Source organism: Rhipicephalus microplus, unplaced genomic scaffold, assembly GCF_043290135.1.
Source record: "Rhipicephalus microplus isolate Deutch F79 unplaced genomic scaffold, USDA_Rmic scaffold_782, whole genome shotgun sequence".
Lineage (NCBI taxonomy): Eukaryota > Metazoa > Arthropoda > Arachnida > Ixodida > Ixodidae > Rhipicephalus > Rhipicephalus microplus.
Genome location: NW_027465338.1, coordinates 20,001 through 30,782, shown reverse-complemented (window position 1 = coordinate 30,782; position 10,782 = coordinate 20,001). Strand labels below are relative to the sequence as shown.

General features: G+C 60.3%; 2 non-coding genes across 2 annotated transcripts in view; both read left to right on the top strand.

The window, feature by feature from the left end:
• The first annotated feature begins 7,191 nt into the window (after positions 1-7,191).
• LOC142795642 (small subunit ribosomal RNA) lies at positions 7,192-9,006 on the top strand. Its single transcript, XR_012893187.1, has one exon. It is a non-coding gene; the product is annotated as a small subunit ribosomal RNA (ribosomal RNA).
• A 1,719-nt stretch (positions 9,007-10,725) lies between these two features.
• The window catches only part of LOC142795640 (5.8S ribosomal RNA), a 153-nt gene continuing 96 nt past the window's right edge, over positions 10,726-10,782 (top strand). Inside the window, exon 1 of the ribosomal RNA XR_012893185.1 lies at positions 10,726-10,782. This exon is cut by the window's right edge and continues 96 nt beyond it. This is a non-coding gene — a ribosomal RNA (5.8S ribosomal RNA).

Here is a 10,782-nt window from a genome sequence, read left to right as displayed (position 1 = left end):
GCTGACGCGGTTTTTGCCGCCCGCGGCTGACGCAGTTCGGACTTAGCACTTTTTGGCTGAGCCTGGCTGGTGGCCCACTCACTCGATCGCCATGTCTGTTAGCCACAGTTTTCCCGGTGGTGCCGCACCCGGGCTCGCCCCGGCTGACGCAGTTTTCGCGCCGCCCCGGCTGACGCGGTTTCGTGCCGCCCCGGCAGACGCGGTTTTCGCGCCGCCCCGGCTGACGCGGTTTTTGCCGCCCCGGCTGACGCAGTTCGGACTTAGCACTTTTCGGCTGTGCCTGGCTGGCGGCCCACTCACTCGATCGCCATGTCTGTTTGCCACAGTTTTCCCGGTGGTGCCGCACCCGGGCTCGCCCCGGCTGACGCAGTTTTCGCGCCGCCCCGGCTGACGCGGTTTCGTGCCGCCCCGGCAGACGCGGTTTTCGCGCCGCCCCGGCTGACGCGGTTTCGTGCCGCCCCGGCAGACGCGGTTTTTTGCCGCCCCAGCTGACGCAGTTCGGACTTAGCACTTTTTGGCTGAGCCTTGCTGGCGGCCCACTCACTCGATCGCCATGTCTGTTTGCCACAGTTTTCCCGGTGGTGCCGCACCCGGGCTCGCCCCGGCAGACGCGTTTTTTTTTTTCTTTCGCCCCGGCTGACGCAGTTTTCGCGCCGCCCCGGCAGACGCGGTTTTCGCGCCGCCCCGGCAGACGCGGTTTTTTGCGCCGCCCCGGCTGACGCGGTTTTTTGCCGCCCCGGCTGACGCAGTTCGGACTTGGCACTTTTTGGCTGAGCCTGGCTGGCGGCCCACTCACTCGATCGCCATGTCTGTTTGCCACAGTTTTCCCGGTGGTGCCGCACCCGGGCTCGCCCCGGCTGACGCAGTTTTCGCGCCGCCCCGGCAGACGCGGTTTCGTGCCGCCCCGGCAGACGCGGTTTTTTGCGCCGCCCCGGCTGACGCGGTTTTTTGCCGCCCCGGCTGACACGGTTCGGACTTTGCACTTTTCGGCTGTGCCTGGCTGGCGGCCCACTCACTCGATCGCCATGTCTGTTTGCCACAGTTTTCCCGGTGGTGCCGCACCCGGGCTCGCCCCGGCAGACGCGTTTTTTTTTTTTTTTCTTTCGCCCCGGCTGACGCAGTTTTCGCGCCGCCCCGGCTGACGCGGTTTCGTGCCGCCCCGGCAGACGCGGTTTTTTGCGCCGCCCCGGCTGACGTGGTTTTTGCCGCCCCGGCTGACGCAGTTCGGACTTTGCACTTTTTGGCTGAGCCTGGCTGGCGGCCCACTCACTCGATCGCCATGTCTGTTTGCCACAGTTTTCCCGGTGGTGCCGCACCCGGGCTCGCCCCGGCAGACGCGTTTTTTTTTTTTCCTTCGCCCCGGCAGACGTGGTTCCCCCCCCCCCCCTCCGTCTTTCTTTTTGTTTTTTTTTTTCGCCGCGGCTGAAGTGGATTTTTCGGTGCCTCGACGCCCCGGTAGTCGCGGTTTTTCCGTTTCCGCACGGCCCCGGCTGACGCTGCTCGGTCACAGTCGCCTTTTGTGGTGATTGCAGACTTCTTGAGCGCGGGTGTTTTTTTTTTTTGTTGTTGTTGTTGTTTTATTACGCATTCGCTCCAGCAGACGCTGTTTAGACTTTTTGTTTCCTCTTTTATCCTGCGACGAGGTGACGAGGTTTATTCGGTGCCCCGCCGCCCCGGCTGAAGTGATTTTTCCTGTCCCGTGCCGCCCCGGCTGACGCGGTTGGGACTTCGCGTTTGTTCGGCCGCCACGGGTTTTGGCGCACTCGCTCGGTTGCTTGTTGTTGCCACTTGTTGCGAACCCAGGTTTCTTGAGCGAGCGCGGGCGTTTTTTCTTCCTTTCTTTCTTTGTTCTATGTGTTAGCGAATCGGCCTTTAATATCACACGAGGACTCACAACCAACAATTTTCAGTTTGAAGTGTAAAAAATCTGCAGGTGTTGACGTAACTGACTTGCCCCGTACCCTTGAGTACATCCATGAAGTTCTCGTAGTACTACTAAATCGCATTATTCCAAGTGGAGAAATTCCCATAAACTTGCAAACCTCTACACGAAAATCGGTGCGCGTGATAAAGTTGAAAATTATCGTCCGATATCAAATGTGCCTTCTATAACACAAATTCTAGGAAAAAAAAAAAAAAAAACACTTGTTCGCCGTTTTCTGCGCCGTGACTGGCAGCACTCCGGCGAAGCGAAACGGGGTCGATTCGAGCACGATATCGGCGTCTTTCGACGTGCTCGCCGGCGACCGTCGCACGAGTACGTCGCACGAGCGCGTCTGCCGGGGCGCCGTTTGCGAAGCCGACGCAAAAGTGGGAACCGCCGCTCGGATGATCGCCGCTTTCGGCAGAGTGAGTGTTGGCACTCCGGGGAAGCGAAACAGCGTGAATGCGCCCACGAAATCGGCGTATTTTGAAGTGCCCGCCGGCGACCGTCGCACGAGTACGGTAAACCGCGTCAGCCGGGGCGTAGTTCGGGACGCCGACGAAAAAGTGGGAAGCGCAACTCGGATCTTCGCCGTTTTTGCAGGAGTGAGTGGCGGCCCTCCTGCGAGACCAAGAAGCATCGATTCGTGCACGAATTCGGCGCCTTTCGACGTGATCGCCGGCGACCGTCGCTCGAGTAGGGCAAACCGCGTCTGCCGGGGCGGGCTTCGGGACGCCGATGCGAAAGTGGGAAACGCTGCTCGGATGTTCGCCGTTTTTGGCCGAGTGAGTGCTGGCACACGGGCGAAGCCAAACGGGGCCGATTACGGCACGATATCGGCGTCTTTCGACGTGCCCGCCGGCGACCGTCGCACGAGTACGGTAAACCGCGTCAGCCCGGGCGGAGTTCGGGACGCCGATGCGAAAGTGGAGAACGCCGCTCGGATCTTCGCCGTTTTTGGAGGAGTGAGTGGCGGCACTCCGGAGAAGCCAGGGAGCGCCAATTAGCGCACGATATCGGCGTCTTTCGACGCGCTCGCCGGCGACCGTCGCACGAGTAGGGCAAACCGCGTCTGCCGGGGCGGGGTTTACGACGCCGACGCAAAAGTGGGAACCGCCGCTCGGATGTTGGCCGTTTTTGGCAGAGTGAGTGCTGGCACTCCGGCGACGCGAAAGAGCGCGAATGCGCCCACGAAAGTGGCGTATTTGGACGTGCGTGACGGCGACCGCTGCAGGAGTACGAAAAACCACGTCAGCCGGGGCGAGCGACACACGGCGGTCTGGGTGCTTATCGCTGCTATTATAGGGGCACCCCGGCAGACGCAGAAAAAAAAAAAAAAATTTTCGACCTTCTTTTTTGCTGGTCGAGCTCGGGTAACCCAGGTCGCAATGGGAGCCGCGCACGAAAGCGGCGTCGCGAGACGCGTTCGCGGTCGCTAGTCGCACGAGCTCGGCAACCGCGTCAGCCGGCGCGGAGTTCGGGATGCCGACGGCTAAGTGGGTACCGCTGCTCGGATGTTCGCCGTTTTTGGCCGAGTGAGTGCTGGCACTCCGGTGAAGCCAAGGAGCGCCAATTCGTGCACGATATCGGCGTCTTTCGACGTGCCCGCCGGCCACCGCCGCACGAGTACGGCAAACCGCGTCTGCCGGGGCGGGGTTCGCGACGCGTACGCAATAGTGGGAACCGTCGCTCGGATGTTCGTCGTCTTTGGCCGAGCGAGTGCTGGCACTCCGGCGAAGCGAAACGGGGCCGATTCGGGCACGATATCGGCGTATTTCGACGTGCTCGCCGGCGACCGTCGCACGAGTACGGCAAAGCGCGTCTGCCGGGGCGAGGTTTGCGACGCCGACGAAAAAGTGGGAAGCGCCGCTCGGATCTTCGCCGTTTTTGCAGGAGTGAGTGGCGGCCCTCCTGCGAGACCAAGAAGCATCGACTCGCGCACGATATCGGTGTCTTTCGACGTGCCCGCCGGCCACCGCCGCACGAGTACGGCAAACCGCGTATGCCGGGGCGGGGTTGGCGACGCCGACGCAAAAGTGGGAACCGCCACTAGGATGTTCGCCGTTTTTGGCAGAGTGAGTGCTGGCACTCCGGCGAAGCGAAAGAGCGCGAATGCGCCCACGAAAGTGGCGTGTTTGGACGTGCTTGACGACGACCACCGCAGGAAAACGAAAAACCACGTCAGCCGGGGCGAGCGACCCATGGCGGTCTGGGTGCTTATCGCTGCTATTATAGGGGCACCCCGGCAGACGCAAAAAAAAAAAAAAAATTTTTTTCGACATTCTTTTTTGCTCGTCGACCTCGGGTGACCCAGGTCGCAGTGGGAGCCGCGCACGAAAGCGGCGTCGCGAGACGGCTTCGCGGTCGCTAGTCGCACGAGCTCGGCAACCGCGTCTGCCGGGGCGGAGTTCGGGACGCCGACGGCTAAGTGGGAACCGCCGCTCGGATGTTCGCCGTTTGTGGCCGAGTGAGTGCTGGCACTCCGGCGAAGCCAAACGGGGCCGATTCCGGCACGATATCGGCGTCTTTCTACGTGCTCGCCGGCGACCGTCGCACGAGTACGGCAAAGTGCGTCTGCCGGGGCGGGGTTTGCGACGCGTACGCAATAGTGAGAACCGTCGCTCGGATGTTCGTCGTCTTTCGCCGAGCCAGTGCTGGCAATCCGGCGAAGCCGAACGGAGCCGATTCGGGCACGATATCGGCGTCTTTCCACGTGCTCGCCGGCGACCGTCGCACGAGTACGGTAAACCGCGTCAGCCGGGGCGGAGTTCGGGACGCCGATGCGAAAGTGGGAAGCGCCGCTCGGATCTTCGCCGTTTTTGGAGGAGTCAGTGGCGGCACTCCGGTGAAGCCAAGGTGCGCCAATTCGCGCACGATATCGGCGTCTTTCGACGTGCCCGCCGGCCACCGTCGCACGAGTACGGCAAACCTCGTCTGCCGGGGCGGGGTTTGCGACGCCGACGCAAAAGTGGGAACCGCCGCTCGGATGTTCGCCGTTTTTGGCAGAGTGAGTGCTGGCACTCCGGCGAAGCGAAAGAGCGCGAATGCGCCCACGAAAGTGGCGTGTTTGGACGTGCTTGACGACGACCACCGCAGGAAAACGAAAAACCACGTCAGCCGGGGCGAGCGACCCATGGCGGTCTGGGTGCTTATCGCTGCTATTATAGGGGCACCCCGGCAGACGCAAAAAAAAAAAAAATTTTTTTCGACATTCTTTTTTGCTCGTCGACCTCGGGTGACCCAGGTCGCAGTGGGAGCCGCGCACGAAAGCGGCGTCGCGAGACGGCTTCGCGGTCGCTAGTCGCACGAGCTCGGCAACCGCGTCTGCCGGGGCGGAGTTCGGGACGCCGACGGCTAAGTGGGAACCGCCGCTCGGATGTTCGCCGTTTGTGGCCGAGTGAGTGCTGGCACTCCGGCGAAGCCAAACGGGGCCGATTCCGGCACGATATCGGCGTCTTTCTACGTGCTCGCCGGCGACCGTCGCACGAGTACGGCAAAGTGCGTCTGCCGGGGCGGGGTTTGCGACGCGTACGCAATAGTGAGAACCGTCGCTCGGATGTTCGTCGTCTTTCGCCGAGCCAGTGCTGGCACTCCGGCGAAGCCGAACGGAGCCGATTCGGGCACGATATCGGCGTCTTTCCACGTGCTCGCCGGCGACCGTCGCACGAGTACGGTAAACCGCGTCAGCCGGGGCGGAGTTCGGGACGCCGATGCGAAAGTGGGAAGCGCCGCTCGGATCTTCGCCGTTTTTGGAGGAGTCAGTGGCGGCACTCCGGTGAAGCCAAGGTGCGCCAATTCGCGCACGATATCGGCGTCTTTCGACGTGCCCGCCGGCCACCGTCGCACGAGTACGGCAAACCTCGTCTGCCGGGGCGGGGTTTGCGACGCCGACGCAAAAGTGGGAACCGCCGCTCGGATGTTCGCCGTTTTTGGCAGAGTGAGTGCTGGCACTCCGGCGAAGCGAAAGAGCGTGAATGCGCCCACGAAAGTAGCGTATTTGGACGTGCTTGACGGCGACCGCCGCAGGAGTACGAAAAACCACGTCAGCCGGGGCGAGCGACCCACGGCGGTCTGGGTGCTTATCGCTGCTATTATAGGGGCACCCCGGCAGACGCAGAAAGAAAAAAAAAAATGGGGACATGGCGTGCGTCACCGTGCGGCTTCGCAGCGTTGCCGAAGTCGCCGAGCCCTTCGACTGAGCCGAACGGCGGACAGGGAACGTTGGTCGGCCGTTCTAACCTGTCGGTGCCACGCCGAGACGTCGTTAAGGAAAACCGCGTCGTGGGCCTCTACGACGCCGTCGAGTCGTTGTACGTTTGGTGTCCAGCGTGTCGGCGGCGAGTAGCGGACACGTCGTTCACGACTTCGGTCTTTCGCAGTCGACGCGAACTTGCGGAGAGTCGTGGTGCCTCACGTTTTCGGCAGAAACCGCGGCGGAATTTTCCCGTGCGTGCGCGCACGACCTCGGTGCTGTGCCGTCAGCGTAGTGTTGCACAAACTCGTGGCCTACCCAAGGTGCGGTACGTTTGCGGCCGTATCCTCGGTGGGAATTTCGTGAGTAGGGTCGCAAATTCTACGACCTCGGCGGGTTTGAGAGCGACGTAGACTTGTGGCACGCTCAACATGCCACACGTTTCGGGGCACACCCGCGGTGAAATTTTCTCGAGTACGCTCGTATTAGGGCCCAAGGAGGTCTGGGTACTTATCGCTGCTATTATGTGGGGGTTCTCGTGAGCGGCGTACGCGAAAGCGACCGGGTGTCTGATATGCGGCGGGCTTCGGCCTCGTCAAGCGTGTCCTCGGGTCTGCTCCAGGGGAATCCACGGCAGTCGTCTGCAGCCTCATCCGCTTGATGCGTTAGGGGCTGGTTGTCGGACGGTGCCGTTTTACCACGATATCGAGGTGTGTTCCGTGTCGTCCTCGGGCGATTCAGATGCGAAAGCGCCGAAGACGCGGGCGTGACCCGTCGTCTGGCGGCTTTGCAGTCTCGGCTCCGTTGCTAGTTCCGGCCGGTCCACCGACAGTGCAGCGGGCTTGGGCAACCCGCACGGCGCGACCGAGTCGATGCAACGAAAAAGAGCGAGCATGAACGTGCTTCTTGCCGCACGGCTCCCACTCGTCTTTCGGGAAGGTTGTGCCGTAGCGAGCTCGAACGCCGTCATCTCGGAGTGCAAAATAAGCGTGTTGGGGCGCCTGAAGGTGGCCTCCGCCGCACACAGACTGCGTCCGGCCCGCCGAGGGCGAGGACGGACGCGCAGTCGAACGATTACCTGGTTGATCCTGCCAGTAATCATATGCTTGTCTCAAAGATTAAGCCATGCATGTCTAAGTACATGCCGAAATAAGGCGAAACCGCGAATGGCTCATTAAATCAGTTATGGTTCCTTAGATCGTTTCTTCCTACTTGGATAACTGTGGCAATTCTAGAGCTAATACATGCAGTGAGCCTGGAGCCCTTTGGGTAACGGGTGCTTTTATTAGACCAAGATCGATCGGGTTTCGGCCCGTATTGTGTGGTGACTCTGGATAACTTTGTGCTGATCGCATGGCCACGAGCCGGCGACGTTTCTTTCAAGTGTCTGCCTTATCAACTTTCGATGGTAGGTTACTTGCTTACCATGGTTGTTACGGGTAACGGAGAATCAGGGTTCGATTCCGGAGAGGGAGCCTGAGAAACGGCTACCACATCCAAGGAAGGCAGCAGGCGCGCAAATTACCCACTCCCGGCACGGGGAGGTAGTGACGAAAAATAACAATACGGGACTCTTTTGAGGCCCCGTAATTGAAATGAGTACACTCTAAATCCTTTAACGAGGATCAATTGGAGGGCAAGTCTGGTGCCAGCAGCCGCGGTAATTCCAGCTCCAATAGCGTATACTAAAGCTGCTGCGGTTAAAAAGCTCGTAGTTGGATCTCAGTTCCAGACGAGTAGTGCATCTACCCGATGCGACGGCTCGGACTGAACATCATGCCGGTTCTTTCTTGGTGCACTTCATTGTGTGCCTCGAGATGGCCGGTGCTTTTACTTTGAAAAAATTAGAGTGCTCAACGCAGGCGAGTCGCCTGAATAAACTTGCATGGAATAATAGAACAAGACCTCGTTTCTGTTCTGTTGGTTTTTGGAATACGAGGTAATGATTAAGAGGGACGGACGGGGGCATTCGTATTGCGGCGCTAGAGGTGAAATTCTTGGACCGTCGCAAGACGAACTACTGCGAAAGCATTTGCCAAGAATGTTTTCATTGATCAAGAACGAAAGTCAGAGGTTCGAAGGCGATCAGATACCGCCCTAGTTCTGACCATAAACGATGCCAACCAGCGATCCGCCTGAGTTACTCAAATGACTCGGCGGGCAGCTTCCGGGAAACCAAAGTATTTGGGTTCCGGGGGAAGTATGGTTGCAAAGCTGAAACTTAAAGGAATTGACGGAAGGGCACCACCAGGAGTGGAGCCTGCGGCTTAATTTGACTCAACACGGGAAAACTTACCCGGCCCGGACACTGGGAGGATTGACAGATTGAGAGCTCTTTCTTGATTCGGTGGATGGTGGTGCATGGCCGTTCTTAGTTGGTGGAGCGATTTGTCTGGTTAATTCCGATAACGAACGAGACTCTAGCCTATTAAATAGGTGCGGGGTTCCCAGCACCTTACAACCTTCTTAGAGGGACAAGCGGCTCCTAGCCGCACGAAACAGAGCAATAACAGGTCTGTGATGCCCTTAGATGTCCGGGGCCGCACGCGCGCTACACTGAAGGAAGCAGCGTGTCTTTATCCCTGTCTGAAAAGACTGGGTAACCCGTGGAACTTCTTTCGTGATTGGGATAGGGGCTTGCAATTGTTCCCCTTGAACGAGGAATTCCCAGTAAGCGCGAGTCATAAGCTCGCGTTGATTACGTCCCTGCCCTTTGTACACACCGCCCGTCGCTACTACCGATTGAATGATTTAGTGAGGTCTTCGGACCGATGTCCGGCGCGGCCTTTCGGTTGCGCCGGTCTGTTGGAAAGATGACCAAACTTGATCATTTAGAGGAAGTAAAAGTCGTAACAAGGTTTCCGTAGGTGAACCTGCGGAAGGATCATTAACGGATTGTGAAGGGTGAGCGCCTCAGCTGCGTCTGCGCCCGACACTTTCTGCCGCTGACCCCGTTTGGACGCGGGGTCGGCTTTTCCCCACGGGGCTGCCTGAATGTGGAGCGGCACCCCGTGACAAATTGTTGCGCCCAGCGGACGCCAACACCGCGACCTTGGACGGTCGGCCAGGTGGCGGACGCGGGTACAAACGGCGCAACGCACTCATAGGTCGGCTTTCGACCCGCCACTGCACCGTGGCTCGAAGCGCTCGAAATGCGCGACCCGACCGCTGCGGGACCGCCTAGTACTGTAAACAGGAGCGGCGGAGCGCGAACGGCGAGTCGTGGTTACGTCGGTAGAAGGCGAGGCTGCGCGTTCCCGAAACGCCAGCCGAGTGCCCTCCCGACCGTTCGAGCGTGCAAGAACGAGACCCGACAATCGCGCGGCGACTGCCAAGTACGAGAGGAACGGCACAAGCGTCGGCGGTCGGTCAAGGAACTGGCGATGTGACGGGTCCGCTGTGCACCAGTGCATACCGTCCCGCCGTCCGCGGCAAGCGCCTCCGCGTCCTCGGGTGACGGAGGCTGCCGGTCGGTTCTTGCAGGCGAGGGATCTCGCTGGCACCGGTTCGCGTTGACGCGCGGCCGGTCATGGCACGGCGATGCGACGGCCGAGGTGCGCAGTACTCGATGGAGGAACCGCACGCTCCGATGACCGTCCCGCCCTCCGCGGCGTATGCGTACCGACCGTAATGGTTGCAGCAGCGCCGGCCGGCTTTTGAATTCGCCACACGAAACACGGTGCGAGATCGCGGTTAGGGGAGCGTCGACGTTGCCAGGCGTTTTGCTTGCTGCCGAGGGAAAGGCGGCACGGCCACGTCGCGCTCGTCGCGATTAGCGGGTCTGCGCGCTTTGGGAAGGTGCCGCAACGACTTGCCGAAAGAGGAAGCACGGAAGAACGAGGGACTTGGACGTCCCGACAATTGAACGCACTTGCGGCCAGGCCCTTGCTGGCTTCGTTCTTCCGCCTCGAGTAGGCTCGTACGCGGCTCCGGCGCCGAAAGTGGTCCTTGGCACCGACTTCGGTGGACGTGGGAAGTGCCGCGCAAGTACGGCGCGCCTGGCTCCACCTGTTGGCTAAAGTAGGCAGCCGGATCGGCATTTTGGTGTGCGGTGGCAAACCGTGGATGCGAAAAAAGCTTGTGCGATTTCGTGGAACAAAAAGCGGGGGTCCCCCTTTTTATGCGGAGGAGACCGACCCGCCCGCCGTGGTGAACCGCGACGCCACGGTAAAAACGGGAGAGGCTTGTCGATGGGACCGTGCATCCCGCGCTCCACGGAGGCCGGGAGGCGGCCGCCCGAGGAAATGTGTAGCCGTCGAGGCCCGCATCTGCGTGCACTCTTATCCAAATGGGTGTACCGCAGGCATTTTCTGGTTAGGCGGGCCAATGAGAGCGAGCACACAACGATACCTACGGGTCCGGCTTGGAGAACCGGCTTCGACGCCTCCCGAGTATTTATAGAGGGGTGGACCACGAAAGCACTCGCAAGTAGCGGAAGCGAAACGCCGTCCGAAACACACCGTTTGCTCGATTTGCGGCAGCCGAAAAAGGCGCGGCAGAGTTTTGGAGTCCAAGCGTGCGCTGAAAAGCGCCCTTCTTGGCCACTGTTTGGCCGAGTGCCAGAAACGTTTGGTTTTGACTGTACGGAATTGAACAAACACTTTTTCACGACTCTAAGCGGTGGATCACTCGGTTCTCGGGTCGATGAAGAACGCAGCCAGCTGCG